The sequence below is a fragment of the Magnolia sinica genome, chromosome 13, assembly GCF_029962835.1.
Source record: "Magnolia sinica isolate HGM2019 chromosome 13, MsV1, whole genome shotgun sequence".
NCBI lineage: Eukaryota > Viridiplantae > Streptophyta > Magnoliopsida > Magnoliales > Magnoliaceae > Magnolia > Magnolia sinica.
The window spans coordinates 40366791-40383500 of record NC_080585.1 but is presented as its reverse complement, the minus strand read 5'-3'; the positions used below and the strand labels follow the sequence as shown (position 1 = coordinate 40383500).

The 16710-nt window shown below is 39.9% G+C and overlaps 2 long non-coding RNA genes across 3 annotated transcripts; both read left to right on the top strand.

The window, feature by feature from the left end:
* The first annotated feature begins 12020 nt into the window (after window positions 1-12020).
* Window positions 12021-12360, top strand: LOC131224344 (uncharacterized). The gene is made up of 2 exons (XR_009160840.1): window positions 12021-12206; window positions 12289-12360. It is a non-coding gene; the product is annotated as an uncharacterized LOC131224344 (long non-coding RNA).
* A 1764-nt stretch (window positions 12361-14124) lies between these two features.
* LOC131224343 (uncharacterized) lies at window positions 14125-15522 on the top strand. Of its 2 annotated transcripts, XR_009160839.1 has the most exons (3): window positions 14125-14239; window positions 14377-14859; window positions 15020-15522. It is a non-coding gene; the product is annotated as an uncharacterized LOC131224343 (long non-coding RNA). The 2 variants fall into 2 exon arrangements; XR_009160838.1 differs by having other exon boundaries at window positions 14150-14859.
* The last annotated feature ends 1188 nt before the right edge of the window (window positions 15523-16710 follow it).

Below are 16710 nucleotides of genomic sequence, written 5' to 3'. Positions count from 1 at the left end.
AATCGGTCATGACAATCGGAATCGATCGATAAGCAGAATTGACAAATCGGTCACGTTAATCGGAGTCGACAATCGGTCACGACAATTGGAATCGATCGATAATCAGAATCAGCAAATCGGTCACGTCAATCGGTCATAACAATTGGAATCGATCAATAATCAGAATCAGCAAATCGGTCACGTCAATCGGAATCGACAATCGGTCCGGACAATCGGAATCGATCGATAATCAGAATCAGCAAATTGGTCACGTCAATCCGAATCGACAATCGGAATCGATGGATAATCGGAATCGGCAAATCGGTCACATCAATCGGAGTCGGCAATCGATCACGACAATCGGAATCGATCGATAATCAGAATCGACAAATCGGTCACGTCAATCAAAATTGTCAATCGGTCACGATAATCGGAATCGATCGATAATCAGAATCGGTAAGAATGAGCTTAATAAGGCCAAGGGAAGGTCATAATGAGGACATCTAACCATCATTGCCTATCAATGTGGACATCTAACTAACATTGCTCCCAAGGAGTGACCCACATAAGGGATTTATACACAACGTAACGGCCACACATATGTCACAACGGGCCTCGCCTATGGGCCTTAAATACATCACAATGAGCCATAACCTATGGGCCTTGAATACACAATAGGTGAGCCCTACACATGGGCCTAATACAGTCAAGTGGGCGTCATACTTGGACCTCAAATATATCTTAATGTGTCTCAACCCATGGGCCCCAAATACATCTCAATGGACCTCGACCCATAGGCCCCAAATATATCACAATGGGCCTCAACCCATGAGCCCCGAATACATCATATTGGACCTTAACGAATGGGCCGGATATATGTTACAATGGGCCTCTTTACACTAGGCGGAAATATATCACAATGGGCTGCACCAATAGGCCTCATATTCAACAAGTCGGGCCGCATTATGTGGGCCTCAGATACATCAAATCAGGTCGCATCATGTGGGCCTCAAATATATCATAAAGGGGCTCTCAAATGGGCCCAACATACATCACATCAAGGTGGGGCCCACACATCAGTTAAAGGTCATTTTAGAGCATTATCAAAAATATATCCCATGGAAGGATTATCTAGGCCATACTACAATAACAATGGAGATAATGATTTTCACTGTTTAAATTCGCGGGGCCCACCATTTTATTTGTCGTCCAACCAGACCATACAGTCACAAAGACCTAAGTTGAATGAAAATAAAATAAAATATCATCCTGATCCAAAACTTCTATGACCCCAAAAGGGTTTCCAATGGTGGACGTTCAATCTCCACTGTTTTGTTTTTTTGGCAGTGTGGTCCACTGATAATTGGATCTGTCTTAATTTTATTTTATTTTATTTTATTTTATTTTTTTCTCAAGCTTGAGACAAGATAGCCAAATGGATGGACGGCTGGATAGTCCTCAGCATCAGGGTGGGCGCTGGATGGCGTGGCTAAAACATATACATTAAAGTGAGATCCCCACCGTCCCAGTCAGCTGACGGTGGAGATGAACGGTCTAGATGTTAGACATACTCCATGATCAGACCCTCTTGCTGGCGTCACCACAGCAGGTAGGTGGGACACATAGAGTTGCTAACATCAATGCAGCAATCCCACGGCTGGTGTGAGGTACGCTAGTCAATCCGCTTCTATCCATGTCCCGGATTGGACGGTGTGCATAGCCACGTATCAAGGTGGGCTCCACCGTCCATAGCTGGACAGTGGATGAACGGATGAAATGCATGCATCTGGTGGGTTCCACGTGGAAGTGGCCCACCATTTTATTTCTTTAAAATATAATATAATATATTATATATAAATACATAAAGAATTTAAAAAAACGGCAGAGCGCTGCCCAGAACCCACCGTCCAGATGAATCTGGACGGTGCAGATTTTTTTATATATGTTAAAGGTGGGCCACCAGCATAAAGTAATATCATATATAATATTATATTATATAGCAATATATTATATTTATATATAACTACGTGTGTATGAGAGGAAAACTGCACATCTATCATGGTATTGCTGACGTCAATGCAGCTACCAGCTGCTGACCGTACGGACGGTCCAGATAAAGCACATGCGTGGGGTTGGGTCCACACATGTGGGACCCACCTAAAGCCGATATTTGTGTTTTTCCATCCAGCATCCAGGCTAGACGGATGGCCTGGATTCAACATATGTACAAGGGGGTCTCGCTGTCCAGTTTTTGCTGGACGGTGTGGACCCAAAACATACATCATGTGGGTCTCATTATGGGCAGCAAGGCCGACCCCGGATGGACTGCGGTGTGGATAAAATACATACATCATAGGTGGGGTCCACAGCACCGTCCATCAAGATGGGCCATCACACAAAGAAAGAAAAATAAAAAGGAGAGAGAGAGAGAGATAGAGAGAGAAACGGATGGAGGAGGGGCCCCGCCACTATGGGCCCCTCAATACAATGCATACATCATGATGGGTCCCATTAAATGTAGGCCCTCAAATCATCAAAACCTCACAATCAAATCACAAAATACACCCACCTTAGATCTTAGACTCCTCCTTCCACTGATGCGATCTAGAGCTCCAAGGGAACGATTTCAACGGTCGAGATGAAGCTTGGAGGGTGGGATTGAGTGGTACGAAGGTGGGCCACACTAGCTCTTCTCATGGAGAGCTTGGACGTTGGACTCATGGGATTTGCTTAGAATGAAAATGAGAAATGAGAGAGAGAGAGGAGTGGTGTAAGGAATATGACATGGGAATGTATGGGTTGCCTTGACTTTTTGGTAAGGATGGGATGGGATAGGTATGAGTATTGTTAACTTGTGAGTGAGAGAGGGATGGGTGCTTGTACTTAGGGTATGGGTTGTACTTGACTTGGGTGGTTGATTGATTGATGAGACACATTGTAGAGATTCTCTCAAAATTCGCAACGCGCGGCGTTTCTCTCGAAATGAATGTGGGCCCACATCTCCTGGCCTGGGTCTCACCTCGATGCGCAAGATGCGGCATCGGAACCGCGGCGACGGCGCGGTCGCAATGATACAAGTTTCGAGTCGAGCCGACTCTGATATGCAGGACTTCGCTTAGAATCAGGCACAAACATCGAATACAGGTCGAGGGTCGCCGGAATTTGACCGGAAGGACCGTGGAAGCCTACAGAACGGTACGGTCTAGGATACGGGCCTTACAAGTGTTGTCCAGGTAACTGGTAAATTTTCATATTTGGGTGGCCGAATTGGGTTGGCCACCTTAAGTAAATTCAAAATATATGGGTCAGACATTAACTATAGACAATGGCTAGGCCATGAGGGGCGCTCACGCGCTCCATGCCGATTATGTTAGTGTGCACTCGTACCAATCGAAATTACCTAAAGAACTAATTGACTTATTGTATGTTCACCATGTATGAGCGCGATTGCTTGAATCTAAGGTACCCCCGCTCTATTATAGAGATCCACCTTTAACCATGATACCATTATCCTCAAGACTCGTGAGCCGGCATGGTGGTATGGGACACCGTGTCCGTGCTGTTGGCCTACGCTGGGGTGATGAGCCTCCTCGTCGTGACCGTGAGCACCTCTTCTTACAACTTGCCTATTGTATGTATTTATCTAGGAGTGACGAACTTAGACGGATCAAGAACACAGGAGTAGGACCGCTACAGTTGTCCGATGCCTAGTGATTCGATTTGGATCGATGTTTAAAAGGGCGGTATCTTAGATTTCCCAAATTACTGGATGAATGGACATAATTAATCACTTGTCTAACATGATCATGCACCGCATTGCATTAGTTAGAATGTGGCAAAAAAGAGATTGGAGTCGCACGTTTGAGGAAGTGTTGTCATGTGCGAAACAGGTGGTCGAAGTCGCGTGTTGAGGGAGTGTCGATGGGCGAGGGTATGCATCATTACATAAACCCCATTCTCGCATTAAAAAGAGTAGTTAGGAAGTAATTGTATATTATTGCCTTATCATTATTGCATTGATTGACTTGATAACATGTGCAACTTTTTCTTTATAGAACCACTGAGTTGATCACTCACTCCCACTCTGAACGGTGTTTTAAAATACCAACCAGACGCTAGTGTAGATGCAGGTACTGTTGATGTCGATATATTGGATCAGGATTTCTTAGACAAGGAGGAGGAATTTTTCTATTACCAGCTCTCGGATGGGCTGATGTAGGCTATGTATCATTGGACAGGGAGCGCTGGGCAATGATACATAGTTGGATGTCACATTACCACATTTTGTTTATTTTTTGGAATTGTATATATATACATTAAACTCAGTCGTGGACCCATACTCTGGAAGGAACTTTATGATATATATGTATGTGTTTTAATACGCATCTACTTTAATCGCATTGAACCTGGAGTATGGTACGTTGTTTAGTATAATTCCATGCATGCTCATATGCCCAATGCGAAATAAATCAGGATATTGGCTGTCGTAAAATATAAGTGATGTTCGGAATCTCGGGAGTCGAGCTTTGGTCGACCCTCGAAATTCAGGGCGGTACAAGTTGGTATCAAAGCATGAGTTTAGGATTAAACTGGACCGTAGGCTGTGGATTCACCATAATGCAATTGTTAACGTATATGGGAGCCCTAAAACTTAGTGACGTTAAACTCTAGGACCAAACCTTTAGCCGTCTTGAGTAATTGTACTTTAGCTTAGAAAATTGACCTTAGAAAGGGTTTAATTAAGGGAGAGTATTAGGATAAATATAGTTGTATAAAAAAAATGCATATATTTAATAACTTCATGGAGGATTTTAGAACTAATCACTACTGATTGAACGGGAAATTCTATAGGTCGCATACAAGTTAACTTATTTTGTCAAATTTAGCAAAGTAGATGGAAGATATATATATATATATATATATATATATATATATATATATATATATATATATCTATATATATATCCCATGATCTTGTTTCAACGAACAAGTGTCCACCAATCAGAGGTTGGCATTGTTCAACTAATCTTTTTTTTAAGAAAAAAAAAAAAAAAACATTACTCTAAGGTTTTAATAAAAACTTACCAACCACCTCAAGACATCAACTAAGAAATTAAGCATATGAAATTGAAATTAAAGCAACCAAGAAATTTCCATCAATTTGCATCCCCTGGACATACATTACATTTCAAGTTTCAATATATATATATATATATATATCATATGATGACTTTAAAGAAGAGGGGAAATGCATTGAAGCTGCCAAGTATCTGCTAATTAGCCTGTGAGACATAAATGTTGTTTTTTAATTGATGCATATGGAACATGTCGGCAGTGATTGGATAAAATAAAAATAAGAACTATCAAGACCTGAAGCATCAACTCATTGCCTACGGAGGGTTTCACTGATTCAAGGAGATGGCTGTTTACCGAACGAACAAAGTGAGGACCAAGGGAGAATGACACTTCTTACAGGGTACACAAGCTAGTTCTTGTGTTATAATAGTCTCAAGCAAGCATTAGGTTTGGGCGCATGATTAGATGAGTCAGACAGCTGATTCATGGGCCCATCATAGATGATGCATGCCCAAGGATATCCCAGATTTGAAGATCTTAGCCTTTCAACCAGTGGACCACAACTATACAGTTGAGGGAAAAAAAATACAACAACAGTTCAGAAATAAGACCAAACAATGGATGGTAAAGAACTTCCAATCTGCATTATATATATATATATATATATATATATATATTGGCATCTCACATTCAATGTGGAGCCCATCAGCTCAACAGTCTGGATTGCAACACTGAGGTCCTGGTATCGATTCCCTAGTGGGGGTGGCTAACAGTGTTGTGTGAACTGACAATGGGTGTACTAACAAGCTAGCAAAAAAAAAAAAAAACAGTCTGGATTGCTAAACCTGGTTGGCATTGTAGGACTCCCCAAAGGCACTATCACATCATGATTCATCAAGACCTAAACTCCTACCCATTTAGTTAGGCCAAGCCAGCTACAAAGGTGTCTTGGGAGGCCATGCCATCCAGAGCCATGAGCAGAGTATGTGGGTCTCACTGTGATTTTTGTGATTTATCCATGCCGTTCATCCGTTCTGCAGTTGCTGTGGCCAGCAACACCATCATCATCATCACCACTATCAGCCAATCCGCTTCCATTCCACCTCCACTTCCATTCCACCATCACCACCACATTGTAGCAGCCCCACCATCAGCCGCACCATCACACCCACACCACCATCAACTAAGGCAACAAATAGGGCCTCACCCATCACAGTAACCTGTTAGAATATTTGGTTGAATTAAATAGACTATTAAAATCGAGAACCAAAAAAGAAAATAAATTTTTTGAGAAAGAGGACTTATTGAATTGAGTCGAGGCATGACTGAGTCACTCGGTTTGAAATCGAATTTGCTCCCCTTGGATAGCGTCCCAAGCGCAATAGGTTTCCAGAGCAATTGACCTCTAGGATACAACAACTATGACCCGGTCCCAGCGGTGCATTCACTGTACGCAGGCTAGAACCACTTGCAGTTTAATCTGAAAGTGCTGAGTTAACTCAGCGATGAACTCAGCAATTAAAATTCGTAAAACTGTATCAGAGAGAGTTTTATAAGAGAAATAATATTTTTGTAATTTTGAAATTGGAACGGAAGTCCTTATATAGACTCCGAAATGGTGCATAAACATCCTTTACAAAGGGTTAGGTCCGTTGGATTTAAACCCAACAGATGCGACCAACTGGAACGGACACACCTCTCTGGTTTAAAATGAAAATGCGCAAGTGCGAGTACACTCTCCCAAATAAAGTCCCGTAAGTACCCATACACCCACACCCATGCAAGTACACTCACACCGCACCTGCGCCCGCGCCCACGCCCAGCCCAACCCAGCCCGTCCGGTCCCATAGCGTCGCGCACGCGCACATAGACACGGACATGGACTCGGACTTGGCTTGGCTCGGTGCGCGCACACGTGTGTGGTCAATGACATAGATTAGAACTATTGGCATAGCACTCCCCCCCTCCGGAAGGACCAAATTCACATGCCCCCTTAATGGGGCTCAAACCCAAGGTAAACAAATCTTTCTTATAAACAAGAGAATTTTCTTTGTCAAATCCGATGTGGAACAAAACCCACACCTCAAAAACATCAAAATTTAGATGTATAGGGAAACCACTAAAAATTTGAAAAATCAAATTTTAATATTATTTTAAAACAAAATATAAGAATCTCCCACATGTTTTAAAATAAAACTCTTTCGGATTAAAGTGTAATAGTTGTGCAATGATGTCGGTGTCACCATAGACTTGAACCGACATTAGAGTAAGCAATACAGGTCTACAGGAATCAGGTGACACCATAGTCTTGAACCTGAATCCTTTTAATGTAGATCGCAAGTACATGCCACTGACACGACTCTTCCTCTGTAAGTGATTTTATGGTTCGGTGCGTTTCGATCATACACCATTACCTAGATTTCATGAGTGCTCTAGAGAATTAGCCTACATTCTCATAGGAAGCGGCCTCCATCTCCATACACTATAGGTGAATTTCATCAAATGTATGTAGCAACTGTATACACCACAAAATATATGGTTATGGATCTATTAAGAGTTCTAAAAACTCATCCTTTTGCGTTGTTGCTCGCACTGTACACCATAGAAGGGGCTCATATAACTCAGTGTAATCGCCTACCTCGTGTTTTGTTGTTTAGCCATTGAACCTATCTTATGAGATCTCTACTTGTATAAGTTAGGTTGCCAACACTAGCAGCTCATATATTAGGCTCAATCTCATTCCCTTCGATGTATCATTAACTAACCTTTGAGATAGTCCTTTGGTCAGAGGATCTGCTAGATTCTTTTCTGACCTCACAAAGTCAATAGATATGACTCCATCACGCAACATGTGTTTCACTATATTGTGTCTGAGTCTAATATATCTACTCTTTTCATTATATATTTTACACCCTGTTTTCGTTATAGCTGCTTGACAGTCACAATGAATAGGCAAGGCCGATACAGGCTTTGGCTACAATGGCATCACTACCAAAAAAATGAGCAAAGGCTACGGATTATCGGAGATTTTAGCTACGGATATAATCCGTAACTATATTACTACGGATTTAATCCGTAGCGAAATACTCTAACCCCGCCGCACCAACGATACAAATTGATGGTCCATTAGAAGTTCTATGGGACCCACCAAATTTTTTTTGTTTAATCTAAGCCGTCCATCCATTTTGAAATCTCATTTTAATGCATTAGCTCCAAAAAGTAGGTAAATTGAAAGCTTAAGTGGACCACACCATAGGAAACAATGGAGATTAAGTGCCTTTTGTTGATTTGTGGTGTGGTCCATGTGAGCCTTCTATTTGCCTCATTTTTTGGGAGAAAACCGTAAAAATTTCGTTGAATTGAATGGATGTCACGGATAAATGACACACATCATAGTGGGCCACACGGAGCCCCTAACATGACCGATCGTCTCTATTGCGCGTCCGCGCCCATAAAAAAAACAAGTTCCGCTTGCTTTTTTCATTCTCGCGCCCACACTAGGAAATACATCTCCTCTCGCTCCTTACTCTCCATCTTCTCCCCACCTCTCTCTCTCTCTCTCTCCCTCTCTCTCCCTGCCCATCCTCGGTGAGGGACTCGTTCGGACAGCTGACGTTGACGGAGTGGTGTTTCAAGGCCCTCCCTGCCCACACACCACCTACATTCCTCTCTCTCTCTCTCTCTCTCTCTCTCTCTCTCTGAAGCTCGATTGAATTAGATTCGCAAAGGCGAGGTATTTCTCTCTCTCTCTCTCTCTCTCTCTCTCTCTCTCTCTCTCTCCCCTTGTCAATCTCTCTCAATCTCATTGTTGATTTATGAATTTGGGGATTTTAGGGCTTACAGATTTGAATGTAGACCCTGAATTTGGGTTTTTCTAATTTTACAAATTGGGGATTTTAGGATTTTGGGAATCTGAGAATTTTTAGAATTAGGGGTTTCACCTTCCAGATTTGAGAGAGTGATTTTGGTCTCAAGTATAGTTGGAATGGGGTTGGAGGAGTGGCTGCTTTTTAGCATTTGTTTGCTCCCTGTTTGTAATTGTTGTTGATTGCACAGATGTGAAAACAACCCCCATTACCGCAGCTTTCGCTACTGTAATCCACTGTTGCAACCTCTACACTCCACCAACGCCGCCACCTCCACCGATCGGTGCCAACATTTGCCCCATCAAGAGCTTGGACTATAAGTAATATCCCATTCTACTATGCATTGTTTTTTTATTTGGGTTTTAATGTTTTGGTGTTAGATGATTTTTTTTGGGCGTTTGGATTTGATTTAGGGGTCGCTTGGATGCTGTAAAATCTGCAAGTCGTAAATCAGTTGCTGGTAAATGGATTACAGGGCCTGTTTGGATGCTGAAATTTCCTGTAAATGCATCTTGTAATTGATTTATAGCTTTTACCTGCATTTGAAAATCTTCCATTGGTGAGCCCACATGCTGTGCTAGTCTGATGATCGAAACAATCTATGTTCTAGGTCCTATTTTATAAGTGAAATTGTGAGCATTTTACATTGAATGCATGAGCCTTACCATCACTATGTGTAGATGAATTTAATAGATTGAAATTTCCTGTGGCTCATGCTCGACTTCAGAAATCAAAAGTCAGGTGCATCATTGAAATGTGATTATGGGACCATAGCTTATTCATGGTACTTCAAAGAATATGGACAGTTAAAATTGTCAGAACACCTCAATATGTGGACTGTGAAGAGTTTGTTTTGGGTATGTTGTAACTCTGGATGGAGTTCTTCCTTTTTTATATTAGTTTTTTTTCCTTTATTTATTTTTAGAATTGGAACATTATTTATTTATTCTCGAGTGGTATGTGTTTGTTTATTTTCATGAGGCGTGTTATCTGTTTTCTCAGTGCTACATCTTCCACCTTTAATGCATTTTGTTCTGGCATTATTCAGGGTTCTGTAAATCTTGTACGGGATGCCACCTATTGGCAGTGTGAACATGAGTGGCGGCAGGATATTGCCGTCGTTACAAAGTGGTTGTCAAGGATGTCTCCGGTATGCTTTCATGGATTTTCTGCTTTGGCATTAGAACTTGCTAAATTCTAATTTGCATGCATCATTGATGTTTATATGACAATACTGGGATGCACTGTAATTATTCTTTAGTTGTATGATTATACATTTAAACAATTGACCTACTGTACATATGAATTCATAAAGGATTCTTAATTGTTTAAGTCTTTTGTTAGAAAAGTACTTCTCCCTTAAGAAAAAAAGAAAGTACCTCTTGCCTCTTTAAAAAAGAGAAAGTGCCTTTCTGATTTTAATATTTTCAATGATTTGTTATATTTAGAATTTGTTGAAACACATTAGTCTGATCTTCTCTTGCCATCCTGGGATTTTATGAAGCCTCCCATCTCGCATCTTAGTTATCTGTTTTCAATTTGCTTCTTGAGCAACTTAAGCAGTCCTAGCTATCCTACTTATCTATTTTTAGTCTATGTTTTGACTTCTGCAAGTTAGATCTTGTATAAGTTGGCTAGGCTTGTGTCCAGCTCTACACATAGCAGATTCTTTGAGAGGCCCCTCTCATCTACGACGTTTCATGTAATTGGGATTGCTTTTTTTTTTTTTTCCTGACATTTTTGGCAAATATGAGGGTGATTATGATTCCTTACTGCGACTACTAGGGGCTAGACTCCTGTTTTATAGTTCACTACCATCTCAAAATGATGATCTCTTCCACCATACACATGTATGGAAATTTAGACCAGCCAAACTACTGAGCCGATCTTGGATGGAGTAAGACTGAGCAAATGCTAATAACTATCTAACGTATGTCGTTGAATTGGTAATACTCGCTGTGTTTCTTTTAACCACCCACCAATCAGATGGCTAGGATTGCCAAATAATGTGATTTTCAAGAAATCCTCCACCATAGTGTGCCCCAAAGTTCGGATGGTTGGAATAGCAATATGTGTGCCATGTTAAGGAGGATTAGGTGGTATGGGACATGGGATTAGGTGGTATGGAATTGCACTTGTTCCGTGCAAATTCCATCCAACGCTTGTAAATGACCAAAGGATTGGATGAATACAAGTATCATATCATCCAGTCCCAACAGTAGAAACTACAGGATTTCTGGTGGAGATACACTTCAGCTTTCACAATTGGAATCCATTATTCCAATAGGCCTTGAGAACTCAACAATTAAACTACCATTCCACAATTTGGGTTTTTGATTTGTTGGGATTGTGTATTTGTTATTAGTGTTTGTTTGGTTTTTTTTTTTTTTTTTTTTTTTAAATAATTTGCAAATGCGAATTCTTTGTGATTTTTGAATTTCCAGATTGCAGGGTGTATGGTTGCTTTACTGGTAGTTGTGGCTACTCTACTGGCAGCAGTGCCGTTCTACTTTGTGATTTTGATTATTATTGTTGTTATTTTCTTAAAGCAAGATTCTCACTTGAAATTCATTCCACCAACAAATCCATTGTAAATAGGGAATTATAGTAGAGAAATCCCCATTCCAAGAACTCTTTAATTTTTCTTGAATGTTGTTGATTTATTGGACCTAATAACTCTTTGGAATGATGCCATAAAGCATTTGATATATGTGACAAAGTTGATTTTTATTTTATTTTATTTTATGAAGCTTCTAGATGTTTGATCTTGAAACAAAAACATAAAAACTGGATATGACCCTGTTGGATTTAGACCTCTGTGCATCAAAACAACCTTTATCTTGTTAACAAGCTTAGAATAAAGAAAATGGGAAAAAAGAAAGAAAATGACAATTCCTAAGTGACTATATGTGTGATGTTCGTTTGATAGGCTTCTTCTCTAAACCTTAACTCGGATCTATTGTGAAATAATTTGAACTGATCAGGTGATCATACAAACAGGGCAACTAGTGATTAGTTTGCCATAAATTATCAATTTGTTTTAGTCAAGAGGTTATGGTTCTAGTTTTGATTATCTTTTGCCAATAACTAATGCTCAGCCACCCATTTGAAATGGTAAAGACTTAGAACTTACCTTTTCCTCTTCTTTTTCTTTCATTAAAGGTAAGAGCAGCATATTTGTTTGGTGTGGATGCTTGTTATCCAAACCCAAAGGCTTCTGAATGCCACATTAATGTGAAGGTACCTGACACCTCTGTAGGGTAGAATTGGAAGTTTTCTTTGCAGGTAGCTATCTTTTGACAGCTGGTATTTACCATTGCCACCAATTTTCCTTGCATACTAAAAGGAGGGGCCTATATTTTCCCAGATGGAAAGTTATGATATAGTGGTTCTTGATTCAAGATTGTCTATAGAGGACTTCAGAACACAGAGCAATCAGGTAAATCCAGTAATAATGGACTACACTTGAAGTAAACTAAGAAAAAAAGGAAAGTTAACCAAACTCTATTGGCATAGTTCATCTACAATTCCTCATTAGACTTCATCTTTAATGAGTTCACTGTGAAACTACCTATCAATCCATGACTCAGATTCTTGACAGCTTTACTGCAAACAGTTATGATGCTGAAAATTCGGAAGGGGTAGAGTATTTGGAGGTGAATGACATCTCATTTGTTGCAGATCAGATAGGTTTGATTCCAAGGATTGCTTCTTTGTTTTTGTTTGATCATGGTCCGACATTGATGGTCTATCCAATCATTTCAACTAAAGGTGGATTCCTTAACAGAAACTGGTTGTACACCATTTCCATTGGCCACCTGTTCTCAGCCCCTTGTTCTTGTTGGAGACAGCAGCTATACATTGACTTCATCAATGGAGTAGGACACATTAACCAAGGAACAGGAAAATGTTAGATCATTAACTATAGTATCAGATTATTATTATTTTTTCTTTCAAGTTATTCATTGCTTTCAAATCTACATTTTATGTTTTGTGTAACATTTTGTAGCATTTGAAGTAAGAAACTGATTGATTATATATGTTTCTATAACCTGCATCCTTGGATCTCCAGACAGAAAAGTACAAGTGAACGGCCCACAGAGCACCGTCTAGTAGCGACTTGCTACTGACAATGCCAGTATGCAATTTGTGTCCGAACAACAAGCTATTTCATATTTCTAGTGTACCATTGGCTACTCATCCAGATTTGGATCCATATTTTCAAAGAATTGCAGATGGAGACTTGTCACCTATACTTACTGGGAGACCCATAACAACCATATCATTAAGGTCTTGTTTCTGATTCTACTTTTGCTTCCTGTACCTACTTTGAACATATGATCAGTGAACTGAGGCAAAATATTTGTTTCTTGCAGTTCTGGTACTACACAGGGAAAGCCCAATTTTGTTCCATTTAACGAGGAATTGATGAAATCGACATTGTAGATATTTCGTATGTCCTATGCTTTCAGAAACAGGTAAATGAGATTTGAGACTCTTGTTTCAATTTTAGAAAATTTCTTGCTTCAATTTGTTGATGGTGTGCTTCCCATCGATTTGGATCTCACAGTTGTTCTTTGGCTGTTTCATCAATCAAAGATATGTTATCTCAAAAAAGATTTCCACTACAGAATCTAGCACTTACTGTAATATCTGTTTGGGTTCCTTATAAAATAGAGCTTTTCCAGTATCATGGAGATTTTCTTAATTTCTGTTTGATATGTTTGGGTTTCCTCATAAAATGCATGCCAGCATTGAAACCATGGTATCATGAACTAGTCATAACAGGCTATGTGCATAGTGGACGGTTATGAATGAGCATAATGAAGGGGCAATTGTTATTACCCACAGATATATATTTTCAGATCTTCTGGGCCAGTTTAGGTCATCTAGCTCAACCCATTGATGAGCAATATGGGTGGCTCAAGTCAGGTAGAGTTCAACCCAAGTCCAACCCATTTACTTAAATGAGCCATTTCTAACCCGAGCCTGACCCAATATTTGTTTGGATGCCTATAACTTTTTTGAGTTGTAAACGCATTACCTGAAAGTGAGTTTCATGTGTAAGTTATTTACAGGTAAGTGAAATTGCTGAAAAGCCGTGACTTACCGCTGCGCTTCTAGCTAACTCACTTGTGGCTTACAACTTTGCTTCTCAATCACTCGCTGGTGAGATTTCCCTCCTAATGATAACGATGATGTTGCAAATTTGAGAGAGCTTCCTTTCTTTATAAGAGTGAATGTTCTACCTCCTAATGACAACGATGATGTTGCAACTTGTATTGTCAGGCTTCGGTCTACCACAACCCAAACATATGGTATATCAAGAGAGAAGTAGCAACTTCACCACTGTTTTATATGAGACACGCCATAATTTGATTAATTATCCTTTAATTAAACAAATAGAGGGACATTTCATATTTTATTTCCTCTGTTTTCTTTCTTTTCTTCGTAGAGATACAAATTGGGGATTGCAAATCAGCCATTCAATTCAAGCATGGCAAATGTGGCTAAGGAGTTCTGTAGTGCCACAAGGTAGAGAAAGAAGGGCTCGATTGGAATGGCAGTTACACACCATTTAAAAATGGTGGTGACTCTTCCAATGTACATATGGCATAATTGTATTGCTATCTGGACCGTGCAAATCAATGACGTAACTGTGGATAGATCATAACAAAACCATAATGCCGACGAGATGGAAAACCATCTTATTTTTCATTTGAATTTGGATCACTCACTATTTTACTTTTAACCATTCATTTGTTAGCCATTGATTGGATGATTAGAATTGTTTGATTAGTGTCATGTTTACAGATTGGTCCATGGGTCATTGAGGAGGATCCATGCCTGCCAAACAGTGGACATCCGAGGCCTTTTTATGATGGGTTGCTGACATTATCATTTGCTAGTGACGTTAGAGCCCATGGGTCTCCAAATAGTATGCACGTGCTGTCTTTTTTTTTTGCAGCACCCTGCATCATTTCTTTCGTATGCATGTGTCTGCAGTTGGGGAGAGTCATACTTGTGCTCTCTCTTAACATACAATAGCATGCATGTGAGATGCTATTTTCTTGATGTTCTTTTGTTTTCATGTGTAGATGAAGGAATAGGTATTGTATGTTGGAACAAAAGGTTGCTGATATCAGGTATCTCTAGAGCTGTTCCATGCATTTCCATTTCATCTCCACCAGGAAAGGCCAACTTTGTTGTAGTGAGGGTGCAAAAAATATGCCAAAGATTGGATTGATTTAGGATGAATTTCTTTTTCTGCCAGGGGAGGTATTTTGTAAATGGGCTCATATGATAGGCAACATCCTAAGTTTTTAATGGGATCATGCCAGAATGTAGCAGTCTTGTTACAAGTTTGTTAATAAAAAAAATAAGTTTCCTTTCAAAAAAGGAAGAAGAAGAAAAGAAGATAAACCCATGCCTAGCCCATTTCAGGCTGGTCTCGTGTACCATTGGGTTACCAAGCCCATGGTGACCCTTACTCTTGACTAAATTTAAGAAATTTGTAATTCTTTTTAATAAAATTTTCTTATTCTTAAAAACAGTATAATGGGACAGTATTTTCTTAGTGAAATGTGTAAATTAGCAGCAATACGGGACAATATATATATATTTTTTAATAGTGAATGAATTTTGTATTCTATATTTGAACGTATTTGTAGTCTTAGGCTCCATTTGGTCATCACATTAGTATTTATAAAAACATTTTTTTTTTAAAAACCAAATGTAGCATAAGCCCTTTTTTAACTCCGCCAATGCAACTCCTTGCATTGCCGGTCCCAAGCTCAGGTAAAGGAGGAGGGAGAAGGGCTTTAGAATGAGATCGTCAACTATGGAGCAGATCCTAAAAATGCAGTGAGTATCTCTGGTTTTATGGTTTTACTTGTACATTCTTGTATTGATTACTCAAGCATGACGGTTTTGCGCATTTTTTCAAGTGGATGTTGCATGTGGGAGGGTTGGAGCTGCATATTTCAGATTCAAGCATTTGGTACGTCTTTTGTCAAGAATGTACATGTGTAGTTCAACAAACAATAAATTATGTGATCGTGTGCATGATATCTATGTTGTAATTCCCCTCATGCAGTTTGCTTAAAATCCATGTTTATGCATGATTCTCATGCATTGACATGGATTTGGGCAAAAAAAGATCGAAATGGAAAATTTGAGAAAACAGGGGAAATTTTCTTTTCTAAAGTAAGTATTTGGGGTCGTGTTTATGTATTTGCTCGAAATTAATGGAGCAAACCTGGATGTGCGTCGGAGCTATCTGGATGAGCGGGGATCCCTGGAAGGTGGGAACTGCTGTTATGATCATGATGAGGCTGTCCATTTCCTATGGATAGCATTAGAGGAGCCTGGCCATTTGGACAGGTTATGTTTATGTATTTGCTCGAAATTAATGGAGCAAACCCGGATGTGCGTCAGAGCTATCCGGATGAGCAGGGGTCCCTGGAAGGTGGGAACCGCTGTTTTGACTATGATCAAACTGTCCATTTCCTATGGACAGCATTGGAGGGGCCTTGCCATTTACACTGGTGGCCATGTTTATATTTATATTTGCAGGGACCACACCCTTAACCTAAACCATACCCTAAACCTATAACCTAAACCTAAACCTAAACCTTAACCTAAACCCATAACCTATAACCTAAACCTTAACCTATAACCTATACCCGAACATAAACCTAAACCCAAACCCGAACCTGAACCCGAACTCCTAAACCTATAACCGAAACTTTAACCTACAACCTATAACCTATCACCTAAACCTATAACT